The sequence below is a fragment of the Acromyrmex echinatior genome, chromosome 5, assembly GCF_024713525.1.
Source record: "Acromyrmex echinatior isolate Ae372 chromosome 5, ASM2471352v2, whole genome shotgun sequence".
In the NCBI taxonomy this organism is placed as follows: Eukaryota; Metazoa; Arthropoda; class Insecta; order Hymenoptera; family Formicidae; genus Acromyrmex; species Acromyrmex echinatior.
In genome coordinates this window covers 12,260,410-12,278,682 of record NC_141856.1, presented here as the reverse complement: position 1 = coordinate 12,278,682, position 18,273 = coordinate 12,260,410, and the positions used below count along the sequence as shown (strand labels likewise).

Below are 18,273 nucleotides of genomic sequence, written 5' to 3'. Positions count from 1 at the left end.
GAACATCATTTCTTCTATTTGAATATAATTTCTTTAAATAGAATAAATTTTATTTGTTTTTGAAAAATAATGTTTAAATCAAAGAAATAACGTTCACAAATCGAAGAAATTTTTTCTTTAACTGTATAGCAAAGTATTATAACATTTCTTTAAATCAAAGAAACTTTTTTTCTGGGTGAATGCACTGGTCTATCATGCCAGAGGATTTGTCCTGGGAAAGAATAAAAAAATTTAGACTCGTGTCTCCTTTCGAAAAAGGTTAGTAACTTCGAGTATATCCATATCCCAAAAAAGAAAAACATTTCTCGAAAAATCTGCTATTTGGAACTGGCACTAAAACTGTAAGTCTTGTATATTTATGGCAATTGAATAATCAGCGTGCACATCACAAGCATATGAGAGAGATAAACAGACCAGAAGTCTATAACGTAAGAAGAAGAAGATTGTAGATCTAAAGTTTTGTTTTATATTTTCTGAATTATAGTTAATATTTGTATCATTTTTCTTTTTCTTTCGACGTAATTAAAAATATATATCTAGCAACCCAGAATGGCTCGTCATTTTTCATACGAATCCAGAAAAGACATGCCCACGACCACGAATCCCCCAAGATATATCGCAGCTTACGATTTACAGTCACTGGCGGAAGCGCCTTTATTTTTCAAATCTTGACAGTGAGTCGTATGTTGATCGTGCCTCTTTTATAAATTGGCACAAGAAATTCTTCACGCGTTTGAATTACCTTCGGTTACGATTTACGATATCGTACTTGAAGAGAAGTTAGCTAACACATTTACGGCAATAAATGGAACATACGTTCGTACTTCCGGTCGTGCAAGATTATTCACGCGCAATCCGAAGATTGGACGCCTACCAATCCGAGAATTGGATGTGAACCAACCCGAAGATTGGACCTACTAATTTCCAGCGGGAAATTGACTCGTATTGAGGGCCGTTTTTCATCAGTACTTTTGCGTTTTCAACCCATTTGCGTTATAACCCATTTTATTTGTTCTTGATAAAATACTCGATGAATTTTCTGTGAAAAAGTCATGAGACTTTCCAACAGCATTTTTATTTTACTATTAAAATTTTTATTATATTAAAATAATTCTTGATTATCGTTTACATAAAATATTATGTAATGTAAATAATGTTTCTCAACGTTATATCTTATTCTTTTCGTATACTTTTAATTATATTAAAAATAAGATACTTTTAAATTAAGACAAGTTATAATATTTTTTAATTAATTAATATTTAAATGTAATATGTTAAAAATTATTGATATAGTCTATACTTGAGAGTGATTTTAAAAAATCTGTATGCAGTTTATGATATGATTGATAATTGTACTGATAGAATTATTCCAACATCTCTTTACATTTGACGAACCATGAAACGTAATTAACTTTCTCCTTTAATCATTACGTTTGTATAACTATGCGAATATACTAAAATATCTGACATGCTTTCAAATCCCCAGAGTTCAGTTTGCTAATTTCATTTGTTAGCGACTTGCGTTGCTTCCAAATGTATTAATTAATGAGTGTTTGGGGAGTAATAAACACAAGTATCATTCAACGAGCAGAATTAGCGCGTAGGACGGGCGAAACTAGCTCATCTGCAAGTTGTCTCAGCGGTCTTCATTTCCCGACGTGACCGAAAGGATCGATAGACATGCATGTAAAGGTAGTTTTGGACGATATGATCAATGTACGCTACATTAGCAAATATTTCACACACATTCATAACATGCATAATTATCCATATGAATGTAGACCAATATTTAGCGAATGTGCATAAAGTTGGCGTACATTAATCATGTTGTCTGGAATCGCCTTGATATTTAGACGAGTATTCGTCACATTAGCCGCCTGTATTAGATTACAGATTGACGATTACAATTAATGGTTATCCGGTCCTATTTCAGCCAGAGATCCGGAGTCGATCTCCAGTTGAGTAATATTTTTCACGATAAAATTATTTATAGATTTTTTAATATGTTATTCAGTATCAATAAGGGGATGCTGGAATGATCGAATTATCGATATTCTAGTTGTATACAAATTTCCAAATTGAAAACGAAATAAAAATTTGTAGGATTAAAGTAGACACAAAATAGAAGATGGTACTTTATATTAAAATTGAAAAAGTTTTTTTCGATTTTCAAACTAATCGTAATATAAATGTATTTATATTAATTAAATATAATTATAAGGGCCTTTTTCTTCTTTTGTTCCGTCGATTTCACACTCAAGAGTATGTTGGGATTCTCATTTGCAAAATGCTTCTCAGATATCATTCTTGTTGAATGATAAATAAGGATGATACTCATAGAAGCATTTAGAACCCCTCATCACAAATGAAAATTGAGAACTTGACAGAAAGAAATCGGACTCTTTGGACTCTCTTTTGTTCTTTCCATATTCCCACGCTCGTGCAAACTCTTCAGCCTGTTGCTATGCGAATATTGAGATTGTATATAAAGTTATCTAATTATCTTTCTTCGCGATTAAAAACGTCGATATCTTTTCTTGCTTTCGACTCTCGAACACTTACAAAAGCTTGTTTAATTTCCATTTACAATTTTTAGCAGATGCATTACACAACCAACAATGTAATTTTTTTTGAATCGCTCACGGATGGAAAAATGTGTACTTCAGCTAAAGTTTGACATCAATTGAAATGTATTTTTAATAGCATCACTTCTAAATAAATTTAAGGTGGAAGATACATAACTTTCTTGAGAACGTTACTATTTCTATGACTACGACATAATAACTAAGAAAATTATCCAACATTTTATAGGAGCGTTTTTATAGGAGAAATGCGATTGGACAATTTTTTTATGCATACGGCGTTTATACGGCTATACAAGTTTGTGGATATATCCATGGTGTAATAAGACAAGGGGACAGATTCTGAACTGAGCGGAAGGAGCGCAGTTACTGCAGTTACGCACAGTTCAATTGCACATACCACTCATATCGGCCAGTTCCTAATTAATTTTTTACTGTTTTTACCAATGAGATTGTATTATTTTAAATTAGCGATGTGATGTGAACAATTGATATATACATATATAGTGCACGTCTACATGATCCTTAATCGGATTTAATAACATTTGTAGTTATGAAACTAATAGCTATTCTTCTGAAGAATGGAATGATCATGATTGATTAATTTCTAACTACAGATGTTAACCCGATGGAACTATCGGCGTTTTTTTCGTTATGCAACCAAAAGCAACTATGGCTAAGATTATCTTCGTCTTCTGATTCCTGAAGACGAAGATTACCTTATGATAGTTTCTGATTAGATAACGAAAAAAACGCTCTATATTAGTATGCTCGTTTTTGAGACGAATTTCGTATCGCTCTACGCAGATGCAGCCATTTTAAACATTTACATTGGTAACTTTGATATGACATATTAAAATGAGTATATGTCAAGTAAAATCATGTTCAAATGTAAATTCATTGTTCACAAATTGTTCCCGAAAAAAAAGGATGCAGAAATTTACATTTGTTTCGATTTCCGAAGAAAAGAATACAATCTATTGTCATAATGACATAATGACATAACGCCAACTTCAAATTCAATTGCGACAACATGGCGCTTCTGGATACGCTTTTCTTATGTTCAAGATAAATAAGAGCATACTTGCGTTCGGAAACTCACTGGTGTGCCACTAATATTGGGTCATCTAAAAAGTATCCGCGGTTTTTTGTCACTAGATATATGACCATCAACACACATCTAGTGACAAAAAACCGCGGATACTTTTTAGATGATCCAATAATATAATATAATATAATAATAATAATAATAATATAATAATAATATAATAATATAATAATATTAGATGCGCAACTAAGTTCTCGCTCTTATTTTGATGAAAATGCAACTTTATTGTGAAAAAATGGCTTGGAAATGGCTTGGCGGGTAACTCCTAATACTGAAGCAAGCTCTTCTTGCGTTTGGCACGGATCCTCATCGAGCAATGCCTCTAATTCAGCGTCTTCGAAGGTTTTTGGTCTTCCTTCACGCGGACGGTCGTCAACATCGAAATCACCGTTTGAAGCGACAGAACCAATCTCGGTACGTTGTTTCACTTAGAGCAGCATCTCCGTAAACTTTTTGGAGCTCTCTATGCGCCGTTTTCTTCGAATGAAAGAAGAAAATCAATACTTCCCGCATATGACGATTATTTGACACAAAATCAGACATTTTCACACAACCAAAAGAATATGACGTAAAAACAAAATCACTAATGTTTCAAAGCGGTTTGTTTACCATATGTCTAAGCTTGGTTCATGACGTTTAGGTTATGTCAGAATCGACCAGCACTTACTGCTGGAGCCATCTGTTGACAAACAGCGGGAACTTAGTTGCGCACCTAATATAATAATATAATATAATTATAGTTATAATAATAATTTTATAATTAATTTATTTTTTTATTTTTTTAATTAGTCGATTCCTTTATGCACTATGCATTATGCATTATGCAAATCTGTGTTGCAGCCATAATACATCGACTTGTTTTTCGCACGGGTAGTTTAATGTGTGTGAGATACTCGGTGTGACTCTCTCGACGTTTCCGAACGATCTTGCACTAGTGCATACTAGTGTACACACGAGTATTTCCGAACGACTATGTATTTCTAATTAGTTCATCAAATGCTTCAAAACATTTGTAGCGAGACTTTGACTTAAGTCAAGGTGTTTTATTGCGCATAATATGGCGGCACGACCAATCAAAAATCGTCCCTAAATGTTAGCGCGACTTTTATTTTTCTAATATGTAAAATATATTAAATATGTGTTTTAATACGATTTATCAAATATAAAAACTCGAAAAAATAAAATCGAATCATCAAACGTTACATTCATGTCAGCTGCATTTAGAAGCGAAATCGTGGACGTCAGTATTTTGCCACTGCGCATCTTTGGGACAACACCATGTTTAATTCCACCATGACTTTCATCATGGGCACGCCTTATATATTTCCACCATTAACCTGATTAAGGGCAGGGCCCTTACTATCACAACCAATGGCTGCAGTCTTAGGGCTAATGGGAAGCCGTCTGCCGTCCAAGTGACACTGATGATACCAGATGAAAGATGAGAAACACTGGTCACGTAAAAGTCAAGATAACTTAGTTTAAATTTCGGTTAAAAATTAACCATAAGTTGTGAAACTGGACCTAAGGTATTTATAGTCAGATCTTATATTCAAGACCGTCTTAAGTACGGTCTTAATAAGTCACGAATCAAATCAGGGCTGCATTAACATCTTAAGATATTATTTAACCTCTTAAGCATAGCTGAATTTTGCGCGGGACTGTTTCTCTAACGTTTCTCTGTAAGGCAGAGTTTAACGCGAATTACGCGTAAACAGTTCAGCACTGCAACGTGTGACGGACAATGTTGTTCTCTACGCGAGTACATTGGAATGAAGTTTGATGATTAAATTATAATTTTTCTTAAAGATATGATACACATACTTTAATAATTAATAATACAATTGAGTATGATATATTTTAAAGCGGTACAACACATAGATCCACGTCACAATCTTTATACTCATAGCGCGATCTTCGTTTTTTATATTCTTCCTACCACGCATGTTTTTGTTTATATCATTTTCGATTTCCGAGTCTGTTCCTGAATTGTAACAAATTGCTCTTTGTTTTCTATTTATTTAAATAAAAAGCAACATTTCATACCTGACATTGGCGTATCAAAAACAAAGACTGTATATTCTGTTTGTATATTGTTAACACTGTTATAAAACTGTGCAGGCAAAAAAAGTGTGAAACAAAACATATAAAAACGATCATTTAATTCAAACGGTGAGCGAGTGAGCCACTAGAGTGAGCCACTATAGTGGCGCGTCGTACCTAAGAAGTTAAGAAGTATTCTTGAAATAAGAATCGACTATGAATACCGGCTTAGGCTGTGTTCAATCATCGTCCGATGCACCCAAATGTCGTTTTTCTTTTATCCTTGTTGTTCACAAAAACAAGGATAAAAGAATCTGAGTGCATCCAGATGATAATTCTGAACGCAGCCCAATATGATCCCATATAACCGTCAATTAACTTAACCGAAATTTGAAAAGGATCTTAAGGCCCGTTTCTATCAATATAATTTAATTTTAATCTTAATTTAACTAACTCTTCATCTTTTTCCAGTTCTGAAAATTAGAAAAAGAGTAAGTTGAACTGAGATTAAAGTTAATCTACATTGATAGAAATGGACTTAAGGGTTTTACTTGACGTTTGCAATGCTCGCGAGCATTATTTCATTCTTATTGTTTTCAAATATTAAACGAGAATGAAATGATGTTCGCAAACGTTATAAACGTTAAATGGAATGCGTGATCTACAATAATAGTAGTAGTAGTGGATGAGAGTGTAAAGCTGATTCTACATTAGTTGCAAGCCGATCGAAAGTTTGTTGCAACAGCCAATCTGAAGTTTGCATTTTGAAATCAACGCTAATGTATAACCGGCTTAAGAGTCAACAAATTGACTAATTACAGTTGAATGTAAGAAGAATAATCGACTGTGATTGATCAATTTCTTACTCTTACAGCCTGATCTATTAAGTACGTTCGGTATTGCAAATCGAAGGCGTCCGTTTGCGATTTTCGATCTCAAAAATCGTTTGGCAACTTGTATCTTTCTGCTACATGTCATCTTATCTGCGTTTGGTATTAATATTTCTAGAACAAATTTGAAGTTATTTTCAAATATTTTAGTATCAGCGGCAGGTACCACGTGGCACGAACTGCACGCATTTGCATTTGTTCATCAATTGCGAATATGAACGACGCTAGACGGCTCCGAGGTCAACTCAGAATAAATTTGGTAATTTCCACGTTATAATATACATAAAAGCGATTAATTTATTAATTAAAATAAGTAATTTATACTCTCTAAATCTATGTATATGTACTCTCTAAATTTAAATCAGTAGATAATCAGTGATATCAATCAAGTATGTCACTGGTAATTACTAATCGGTGAATTAAATATAAGATTCCTAACCTATATAGCTAATTAACCTTTATGCTGATTCTACAATGAGTAGTCTTATACTCGCATTCATAGTCAGGTTTTATATTTAAGGCTTCTTTAAATTTATCTTTAGATACTCTACGAATTATTTCATTGGCTGCTGAGCATCTAAAGATAAATTTAAGAAAGCCTTAAGTACAAAGTCTGACTATGAGTACAGTCAATGCAATGCTGCAAATGTTTTGAAGCGTTTTTTAATTGGTCAATTTGTAAAATTCTTTCTTCTAAATATTTCAAAGCATTTGATGGACCAATTAGAAGAAAGAATTTTACAAACTGACCAGCTAAAAAATGCTTTAAAGCGTTTACAGCATCGTGTTGACCGTATACCCTTAATCGGTGAAGTCAGCCTTAGTTGTATAAGTTGGCTATTGGTCAACTTCGCCGATAAAACTTAGGATTATCGATTACCGATTCATTGTAGAATCAGCGTTATATTATGTCATCTAATTAACTTTGTTTTAGTGCTTAAATTCAATGAATATCGTATTGGAAGATTAATTGAACTTAATGTGCAAATATCAATATTTTAGTTATATAATGTTCAATCATTTTTTCTTTTTTGGTTGATTCACTGATTATATAGTGTCAAGTATGCCACTGGGCAATTAGTGAATATCCACTGACTCAGTAATATTTATTGTACACAATCAAATTAGAAATTAAAGACTTATAACAGTCGAAGCTGAATCTTTTAATGCTTAAAATAATTCACTCTTAAATTATTATACATATATATGTTATTTGGCTGAAATTTTGATATAGTATTCATCGGAAGAAGCTACCATGATTTAAAAAAATTTTTTTTCAACATATAGCATTTTCCATTGAGAAAACTGATGCAACACTAGCACCGTGCTAGGTTTAGATGAAAACTGCACTAGTTTAGTATGTGTGCGGTTCAATGGAATATATCATTAGACATCCATTTTATAATACCCCTAAAAATGTATATAACTATATTCAAACTTAAATTATTTATTTTACAATATTCTGATTCATTAATTTATTTAAAACATTTTCTAAAATTAAATTTTTACATTTCAAGAGTTTTAAACATCAAAATATCATTGCATTGCTATTATTAGAAACATTAAAACAATATCATTGTTATAACATTAATTATAATGTAACATCATATTCTATTAATATAATATTATACCTTAAAATACGAATATAATTTCAATTTGCACTGGTCTCCACTGATTTCGAAGACAGTGGAACAAAAGTTGAACTCAGTGCAAGTTTTTTGCACCAGTTTTATCAATGGAACATTAAACACTGAAATTTTCACATTGGAACAACACAATTGCACTCAGTGTGCATCAGTGTTGCATCAGTTTTCCCAATGGAAAACGCTAATAGTCATGAGATATGAATTTTTTTCAAAATTCGCAGTTCCAATTTTCAAATGTCTATAACTTTGCGAAAATAATCCAAAATATTTTTTTTTAATTATTTGTTTTTTTCTCTATTTTTAAAAAAACAAAAAATTAAAAAATTTTCATAAATTCTGTTTAATTTTTTTTAATTTGAAGTAAGAAATCATCAATTTTTGAAAGTATGACATTTAATTTTTCTCAAAAAATTGTCTTAAAAACTTTGATTAATTTAATAATTTTTAAGACTATTTTTAAAGAATTTTTACTTATAAACTAAAAATTGTAGATCGTGATAAAATCATGATTTCATATTATTTTATTGCGTAAAAAATGCAAAATTGAAAAAAAAAGAAATTTTTTTTTAAATTTGAAAAAATAGAAGGAAAAGCTTTTCCACGCTTTTTCTTTTTCAAACTAGTTTCAACTTAAAATTTTGTTACAACATACGTCATATGTTAAACAAGGATAAGATAATGTACGGGGACACCCCGCAAAGTTTCGAAACAATCTAACACGGAACCACTAAATGGCAGAATATTTTTTTTGAATGCGTAAATTATGATATAATAAATACACAGATAAAAAATCATATTATTCTTTATTTAATATTGACATTATATCAGTTATTTTTTCAAGTCGTTTACTTGATATCTCTCTTCATAGTTTTCATCTTTCTTTCCATATTTATGGGAGAAAAGTAAATGTGGTTATGGAAGATACGAAGATCCGCAGCAACTTTATTTTTCCAGGGAGCATTAGAGACTATCGCGTTGTTCCGAGGAGAGAAGGAAGACACGTCTCGCTGCTGCGGGGGCTATTATTGCGATCAGGGAGATAGTAGGCCAACTTTCGAGATGACAGTTTTATTCTTCGTGCATGGTGGACTGTACAAAAGCGAACTGGCTGATCCTCCCAGAGTGTCAAGAGGTGCTGTGGGGGAGGGGGAAGGGAAAGAAATCCTCAAACACGTTTTCGCTACTTTCCGAGCACGATATCGTGAGAATTCATGGTGAAAAGTGGGCCCCGTGGATCGCGGCGATCCGTACGAGGATAAAAGTTGAGAAACTGAGGGAAATCCGATGCAACTCAGGACGAAAAATCGGTATGTGCGCTCGTTCAGCTAAATCGCCGAGAGAAAAAGAAGAGAGTGTGTTGAGGAAATATGAAAATTTTCGTCGAAGTCTCATGTTCATGATTATTTTGATGTGACGATCGAGGCACACAGATAGATTATATTTTGAGAATAATTATTATTTTATTTTTGCAAATAGTTATATAATATGTTCTATATTATTATTAATATAATTTACTGAATCTTGTTTTTTCTCTAACAATTTTTTTATTTTGTTTCTAGGTAAGAGAATATTGTTTACGTATAAAGTTTCACTCAACTGAATTACCAATAAACGAGATTCTCGAAAATCGAATGGCTAACCGAGAGGCTACTTACAAAATCAGCAAGGAAATCATTTTTCATCAGTGAGTAACCCCTCGCGTTCAACACAAATTTGCGAAGATTATATTTTCGGTCAAAATAGATGCCCAATAATTTTGTGTAAATTTATCATTTTCAGTTCAAATAAATTGCGTGCCAATTATTTGTCTGTCGTGAAATACAATTCTAAACCAAAATTGGAATATATAATATCACAAATTAAATTGCACAGTTTACTTGAATTGAAAATTGTAAAAATCACATAAAAAGTATTAGATATCAAGACCTTTTTTTGTCTGAATATGACCTTCTTTTGTTTATTTGTGTTCAATGATCAATTTTATATTTTATATATTGATTGCATATTTATATATTATTGCATCTTTACCTCAAATTAATGTTGCTCAAATTATAATTATAATATAATTAATGATTTAAAATATTTCTAGTAGACATGCTTCTACTTGATTTGATTTTTTTTCTTTGGATCGTAATAGTATTTTGACGAATTATACGAGTGATTTCTTAAAATCTCTATTTTTTCTTTAAAATCTATGCCTGAAAAATAGATTAACAGTTAAATTACCGTTATAATCGATAAATATTAGTAAAAAACTTTTTTACTTATTGTCGATTTTGACAACTTCATTCTTCGATATGCAAATACAATCAGATTCAGTCGATTTTGCCAATTGATCTACGATCGCATGAAGTTCCTCAGACCGCTGCTTTTTTTCTGTCGCTGATGCGTCGTTCAGCGAGATTTAAACTTGACGATTTACGGTAAGCAGCAAGAGTGGTCTTTTCCGTTAGAGAGTCTGTGAACCCGGTTTTATGGCGCACAAGCGCGGGTAGCGAGATCAGCACGATTCTCTCAGTCGCGGGGTTAGCGACCGTGAAAGTACTCCCTTGCAGAAGTGGGACGGTCATTTTTCAAAATCGTTGCGACGATTGCGTGCGCCCACAACCGACACACTTCGCGGCAGGTCGTTGCACCGGAGGTCGGTTTCCTCGTTCTTCACCTTCGGCCGTCCTCAGCGCGCCAACTGTGAAAGAAAGTGCAATTCCCTAATAAGTACGCCAGTTAATACGTCGCACTAGTTAACTCCTACCGATCTTCCTTTCGATTCCACCGCTTTTCTCTCTGCAATCATCTCGTGGACTTTCGAGATGACGTTTTTGCGAATCATCCCGGGTATCGCGACTGTTTCGAAGTTTCGAATAACGGTGAATTAGGAATCAAAATTTCAAAAAAATTGATTTAGTTTTTTGCTGGATTGATTAACTTTATTCGATACTTATATGTATTAGTAAATTAAAAAAATTATATTTAAACTGTACATTTTATTCCTACGAAACTGTTCTTCAGAGACAATTACCATTTTATTTATCAATTTAGAAGCAATAAACAAACAAAACTAACAAACAAATTTAGAATATCGATTAATTTATAAATGTAATAATTTTTTTTTACGAAGATGATAACAATCCTGTATGTTTTGATTGCACAGATACTACAGGGTAGGATGTCACAGAGGATCTCTACTGAAAACAAATTATCCGTTTGAGCCGAGCATTGCAAGAAAAACGATCAGAATATGAAATGAGACAGCATAAAGTGATCTTGCTTCACGACCTCGCAAAATTCGTTAAGGAAATGTTAGAAGCACTTCACTGGGAAGTGCTACCCCATGCGGCTTATTCACCAGACTGTGCCCCTTCTGACTATCACTTGTTTCGATCGATGGCACACGCACTTGCAGAGGAACACTTCAATTCTTATGAAGATGTCGAAAAATGGTCTCTGAGTGGATAGCCTCCAAAGATGAGTCATTCTTTCGCCGCGGAATTCGCTTACTGCCCGAAAGATGGAAAAAAGTCATCGCTAACGATGGATTGATTAACTTTATTCGATACTTATATGTGTCAGTAAATTAAAAAAATTATATTTAAACTGTACATTTTATTCCTACGAAACTGTTCTTCAGAGACAATTACCATTTTATTTATCAATTTAGAAGCAATAAACAAACGAAACTAACAAACAAATTTAGAATATCGATTAATTTATAAATGTAACATTTAGATGTACGTTTTCATCTTGTTTCTTAAATATAATCATACTTTTTGCATAAAAACGGACGGAACTTTCTAATACACCTAATATATACATAATTATATACATAATGCCCATTTCCACCAATGTAGATTAACTTTAATTCCGGTTCAACTTACTCTTCATCTTTTTCTAATTCTAAAGATTAGAAAAAGACGAAGAATAAGTTAAACCGAGATTAAAGACGTAGGTTAATCTACGTTGGTGAAAAATCAAATATTTTCATGTTTTTCAGTAGTGGGGAATGAAGCCGGAAATTGACAGTTTAAGTAACCTCAGTAACCATTAATCACAATACTTTTCAAAAGTTTATTAGTAAGCAAAAAAAAGAAGAATGTTAATATCCATGATCTTCACCGCTTACTCAGCATAAACCTATTTAATAAAAAATATAGCAAATCTCCAAGGAACGTCCTGAGAACATTTCCAGGAAGATTTCTGGGATGAAGTGTGCTGTATAGGAATGGAGACACATAATTATATATATATATCGTGACCTAATACGACTGCCTAAAACAGTTAAAAGAATAATTATAGTATAGATAAAAATGCTTTTTCGTCTGATTGAACTCAAAATAGCAATTTTCGAATGACTACAACATAATATATCTATTTTCGACTCGAGTTGTTGTGAAACTTTTGATCAGCATTTACAAAATACCGCAATTTTGACCGTAGTCATTTTCTCACAATATTAAGGCGAATCCTTTCTAAGAAATCTACTTTCTTGTAACTCTAATTTCTATGACAAAAAAAGAGCAGATAACACTAATAATTCAGATATACTTCAGGTACTTCTGAAGAAACCAGTGTTGAAAAGGAAACAGGAAATTGTTGGAGAATCTTAAAACTTAGCGCTTTTAGAAAAGACACTTGAATGAATAATGTAACGTTTGGTTGTCAATTGATTCATTACTTTAAAAATTTATCACAGATATGACATACTTCTTCTTTATTGACCATCCAAGCCTTAATAATATATTGAGCGGTAAATCACTCGGGAAGCCTAATCAGCGAGCGATCAACTGATTTATTGTTAATTAATAATGTATAGCATTTGCAATTTATTCGGTGCAATATAGAGAACGACCGATCGGGTCCGAATTCATCATTTTGCAACAAATTATTAAACTTTTATTGGAAAGTCCGTTGAGATAGTAAGTCTCGCCTGGTTTCCCGCATACTCGTTGTGCCTCTCTCGCATCGATCTCGCGGGTCGGCGCGTCCACAAAAGGAAAACGAATTCTTCCGTCAGTGGAAGCGCCATTCATTCGTCTCCAGTTCTTCCGATCCAGTGTAACTCTCTCGCCACAAGAGAATTTTGCCCGTCGAGATTTTTCTCGCGCGCATCGCTCGCACTCTCCCGATTCGCTTCCATTTTTCCACTCTCTCGCGCGATGATCCTAATGATCAGGCGGCCGTGCCGTCTACCCGATCTAATGTCCGTTCTCTCGTCTATCGGCAGGAATCTAACTCGCGACGTAAGTCGGCCAGTTATAAATAAAAGTATAGCTTTGTTGTCGCACAGGCGGCGCGCTCCACTTGCGGCACTTTCATAACAGAACGAGGGGAAGAGCCGGGAGAGCGAGAGGCGACCGAGGAAGATGGTCGGAAGAAGGGAGAGGAGAGATGCTTTCCACCGTTCAGAATCGGAAAGAGCATCCTGCCATTCGTAACAGCGGCATGGTCTCTTCTTCGATCTTAAACGTAGCAAGAAGCGAACGACTTTTCTTGAAAACCAGGTCGAGCCGGACAAATTGTCGTACAGCGTGTACAGCAGCACATCTTTCTCTTTCTCTCTTTCAGTTGATTTATGCGCCAATCTATTTACTATTATTAGTATCCTGTAATGTGCTGTTAGTGTGTTCTTTCAACGTCATACTGATAGAAGAGTGAGATACTAGGTGGGGTGAAAAGTAACCTCCTTGGGAATGAAAAAAATTTTTTTCTTATGCAGAATCTCGCCCAAAATATGGCGTGTTCGCTCAGTACTAATCTTTGTAGCATCTGCTAGCTCGCGCACCTTCACTTTCCGGTCAGCCAACACCATTTCATGTATTTTTTTGACATTTTCCTCGGTAACCGCATCGGAGGGCCTGCCGCTGCGGACTTCATTGGTAGTGGAGTTGCGGCCACCACGAAACTCTCGAAACCAATATTTGACGGTGTAATCTGACGGAGTATTAGCCACATAATATTTATCCAACTTTTCTTTTGTTTCCTTCGCCGTTTTGCCTCTCAAAAAATAATGTTTTATGAGAGAACGAAAATCGTTTTCGCAAACACGTCAACAACAATCAGCTCTCAAAACAAAACTAAGGGCAGTATCGCACTGCCACTTGGCATGTCTTATGTGGTTTATTAATGAGATTGATATCAAAGAAGCTACAAAGCAGCAAATTTTAAGCCACAGTTTTTCCGATGTATCCTTAATTATATGTAAAAAAATTTTAGTCATAACTGTAAAGACGTAAGCAAATCAATCAATCACAATCAAAAGTGCAGTCTTAGGCATGTTCTATAATAAGCCATTATAGAAATGTTAAGTTTTCAGTTTAGAAGTTAACAATTCTCAAATTTAGTAAGTTGATAAAAAATAACCGGTGTTAGTGAAATCAACCCTATGTTTCCGCTGTTATCCTGCTATCAAAATACTGACAAAGAAAGTCAGCAAGCTTTATTCTATAATATTTTGCTTTATTTTATAATAGTGACAGTTTGTTTCCTTGCTGTTTCTCTGCTGTCAAAATGCTTTGTTATTGCAGGGTCACAGCGGAAACCGAGGATTTTGTATAGCAATTCTTACTGCATTGTACAGCATTTCTTATTCGGTTTTAGTCATTAATCTGTAGCATAAACATGTCAGCAGATTTGTTCGAAAAATGAGCTTAAGGATATTATTTTATTTGTGCGTTTTTATTATACGTGCAAGATAAAAGAGGATTTCTCAATCTTATAGCCAATCACAGGCTTGAAAAATTTATCGTATAACGAAAATGCATAAATTAAATCCTACTCTAATGCGGAATTGTTATGGAAAATTCAACAATAATGGAATTTTTCTGACGACAGATTTGAACTTACCGCCTTAAAATACAAAAAAAAAAATTTTTTCCTTTCTTGTTAAAATTATTGAAAAATTGTGAACTTATTATGAAGTTATTAATTATTAAGAATCACTTTTCGATCAGTGTCACAATTCATTTTAACGTCATTTTGACGTTATCGTTACGTAACGATAGGTTGAATAGGTATCTATTATTGTGTCTGGATTAATCAACAAATTATTCGAAATATAATATATGTATATATATATATATATATATATATATTATAATATGACTCTCAGAATATCTCGCTAAATCATATATATATATAATATGTGCTTTCCAATAAGCGACACAAATGACACAGTGTGACAATGGATTATTACATCCTTATTGTTTGCCAATGTTTAAACAAAGATGACATAATCATTGTGTGTCGCATTTTGTCGGAAGGCACACACTGTTCGCCGAAAAATTTCTGCTTTGAAGAAAGTCAGCTTTGAAGAATTATCTGATTCCGAGGGAAAAAATTGAATAATGGGAGAAGTGAATGTATATCTCATTTCTGAAACTATAAACCCTCTTTTACATAAGTATAGTTGTAAGTGAGTGTAGTTGTAAGAATATTCTTCACATATTCGGCTGTGATTCGTGAATTTTTACAAATACAACTTATAACTATGTTTACATATTGTAGAATAGGCTTAAGAGCTAAGCCAAGAAAAAATATTGAACGCTCCACCGGTGCCAGGACTAAATCAGAGACCTCGTCCATTTTAGCAACCAATCATCTCGCCGCGAAGTCACACAGAGAGAGGGATTCTTTCTGATTTTCTCGTATAAATAGTAATATCTTACACAATATTATCCAAATTTCTCACATCCATAAATGTTAGCCCCTCATCCGTCACTGATCCTTTTCAATCTCATATCAATCAAAAATCGCGTGTAATCGACGCAGGGGAAAGGGGGCTGTAAATAAATCTCGCAAGAACGTAATCGGTGTAGCTCGTTTTTCTGTTTTCATGATCAAGTTTCAAGTTTGCCGAGAGGAGCTGGCTAGCCGAGTCTCTGACACTGGCATTGGCCTACTCTCTCCAGCGTCGTTCACTCTCTTGCTTCGCATTTGTGTTTTCTCACTCTCTTTCGTTTCTTACTCGAGACAAAACCACGCGCGCGGTACGCCTCCATTTTCCACATTGCGCTTTTCTACTTCACCCATTCCGACCGTCGCATCGCTTTCCCTACCGCTCAGTAATTGATTTTATTCCGTATTATTTACACTTATCCTATATATATATATATATATATATATATATATATATATATATATATATATATATAATGTTTGCTTATAGACAAAAGCATTGAAATAATGGAAACTTAACATTTTGATATAGAGCCTTTTTTCAACTAAAAAAGTAAGCAAAAATAGTTATGTATGTATTTTAGAAAAAGTGAAAAAATCAATCCTATTGTTATTTAATGCCTTTGTAATATTATTTTATTTAGATCAAGATCAGATCAATCTATATTAGAATATTCTATATAGAGAGTATTTTTTTTTAATTGACAAAAATTATTATGACGTTTTTTATTAGAGCAGAGTTTTTCAATGGTATGCATTCAGCACAAAGAGTCTTTAAGTATATAATAAAAATTTTAGAGAATGTAAAAAAAATAAAAAATTTAGAAATAAATAAAAGAGCGAGTGAGGCACAAAGTAAAAAAATATTTTAAATTATGAAAATTATTTAAATTATATACTGTATTTACTTTTATTCAACCAAAATAATATATTGTTATTGTAATAAAATCACTTTAAAACAATAAAAAAAAAATAAAAACTTTAGAACTTTACTTTTTATTTCTAAATGTTATATTGGTGATATTTAATAAAAGACTTATGCTGAATGTTAAAGCCTGTGCATCTCTTTAATGATTCAATTCAATTCATATTAAAAATTATGAAATTTGACTCGATATTTAATATGCCATGAATTGTAAAAGATTAAAAAACGCATATTATTAGAGAAAAAATGTTATTAGAGAAAAAAGATTTTTATAAGAATGATCGGAATTTGAAATCTAAGCAAAGGCTCTCACAGATAAAAAAAGTTTCAGTAATAATTGTAAAATTATAAACATGTCACAATCATGGCACAATCAAGCATTCTAAAATAGTAATACATATTCATCATTACAGTAAATCATTATTAATAAGAAATTAGAAGCTAGAAATTGATCAATCGCAGTCAATTATCTTTTTGACATTTAATTGTGATTGGTCAATTTCTAGTTTCTCACTTCTGATTTAATTTCTTAACGACAAATTTGTTAATAAATATTTGTAAAACTGCTCAAAATGTATTTATATTTTAAAATCTAATTCATTATCTATTCTACAAATTTTTTCCTTACCATGAATAGATTAGAAATTAAGACAGATTTTAAAGTCTTGTTATTAGCAATTCTGATGACAAAATTAATTGGCTGATCAAATAATCGGTGTTGGTGAAACCGGTTCATGTTAGATAGAAACTTTGTGTACGTACGTAGGAGTACTAAACGTACTCATTGTATGTTTATGGTGTATATCATATTCTCGATTTTTGTAGCCGAAGCCGACTACAAAATTTTTCTATTCTCATCCGTGATTAATGAAGAGAAGAATGACAGTTCAATGAAAGGATTATGTGGATCATTGCCACGTATTGCTACATGCACCATTGGAAATATGATAATGTCGATAATCGATGCGCAGCAGCGCTCGCACTCACTGTCTGTCATGCGTATCAAGAATACGGAGATTTTGGGTGAAATATATATGAGAATAATTAGTCCGAAACTTGTTGCATAAATTTTTAATTTTATCTTCTGCCAGCACATTGTATTTTTCAATTAAAAAGTGAAAAGTAAAATACGAAAATACAGTTATAACAATTTTACTTTAATTATGATATACAAATTTCAAACAAAAATGAAGATAATTTTCACATTTACAGATATTTCTGTGTTAAAGCTCCAATTTTAAAAGAAATAATAATTATATATTTGCAATAGGATTAAAAAAGACATTAGATATATATTTGAATAGTTAAGCTACTCGCGTAGCTTCAAGGAATGAGAAACGCTCTCCGTCACGGCAATCTCATTTCATATGTCAAGTGGATATAAAGTTGTCACTACTAACCTAGACAC

General features: G+C 32.8%; 1 long non-coding RNA gene across 1 annotated transcript; it reads left to right on the top strand.

The window, feature by feature from the left end:
* The first annotated feature begins 7,629 nt into the window (after positions 1-7,629).
* LOC147909809 (uncharacterized) lies at positions 7,630-14,988 on the top strand. Its single transcript, XR_015545214.1, has 2 exons — positions 7,630-9,953; positions 11,421-14,988. It is a non-coding gene; the product is annotated as an uncharacterized LOC147909809 (long non-coding RNA).
* Positions 14,989-18,273: the final 3,285 nt, after the last annotated feature.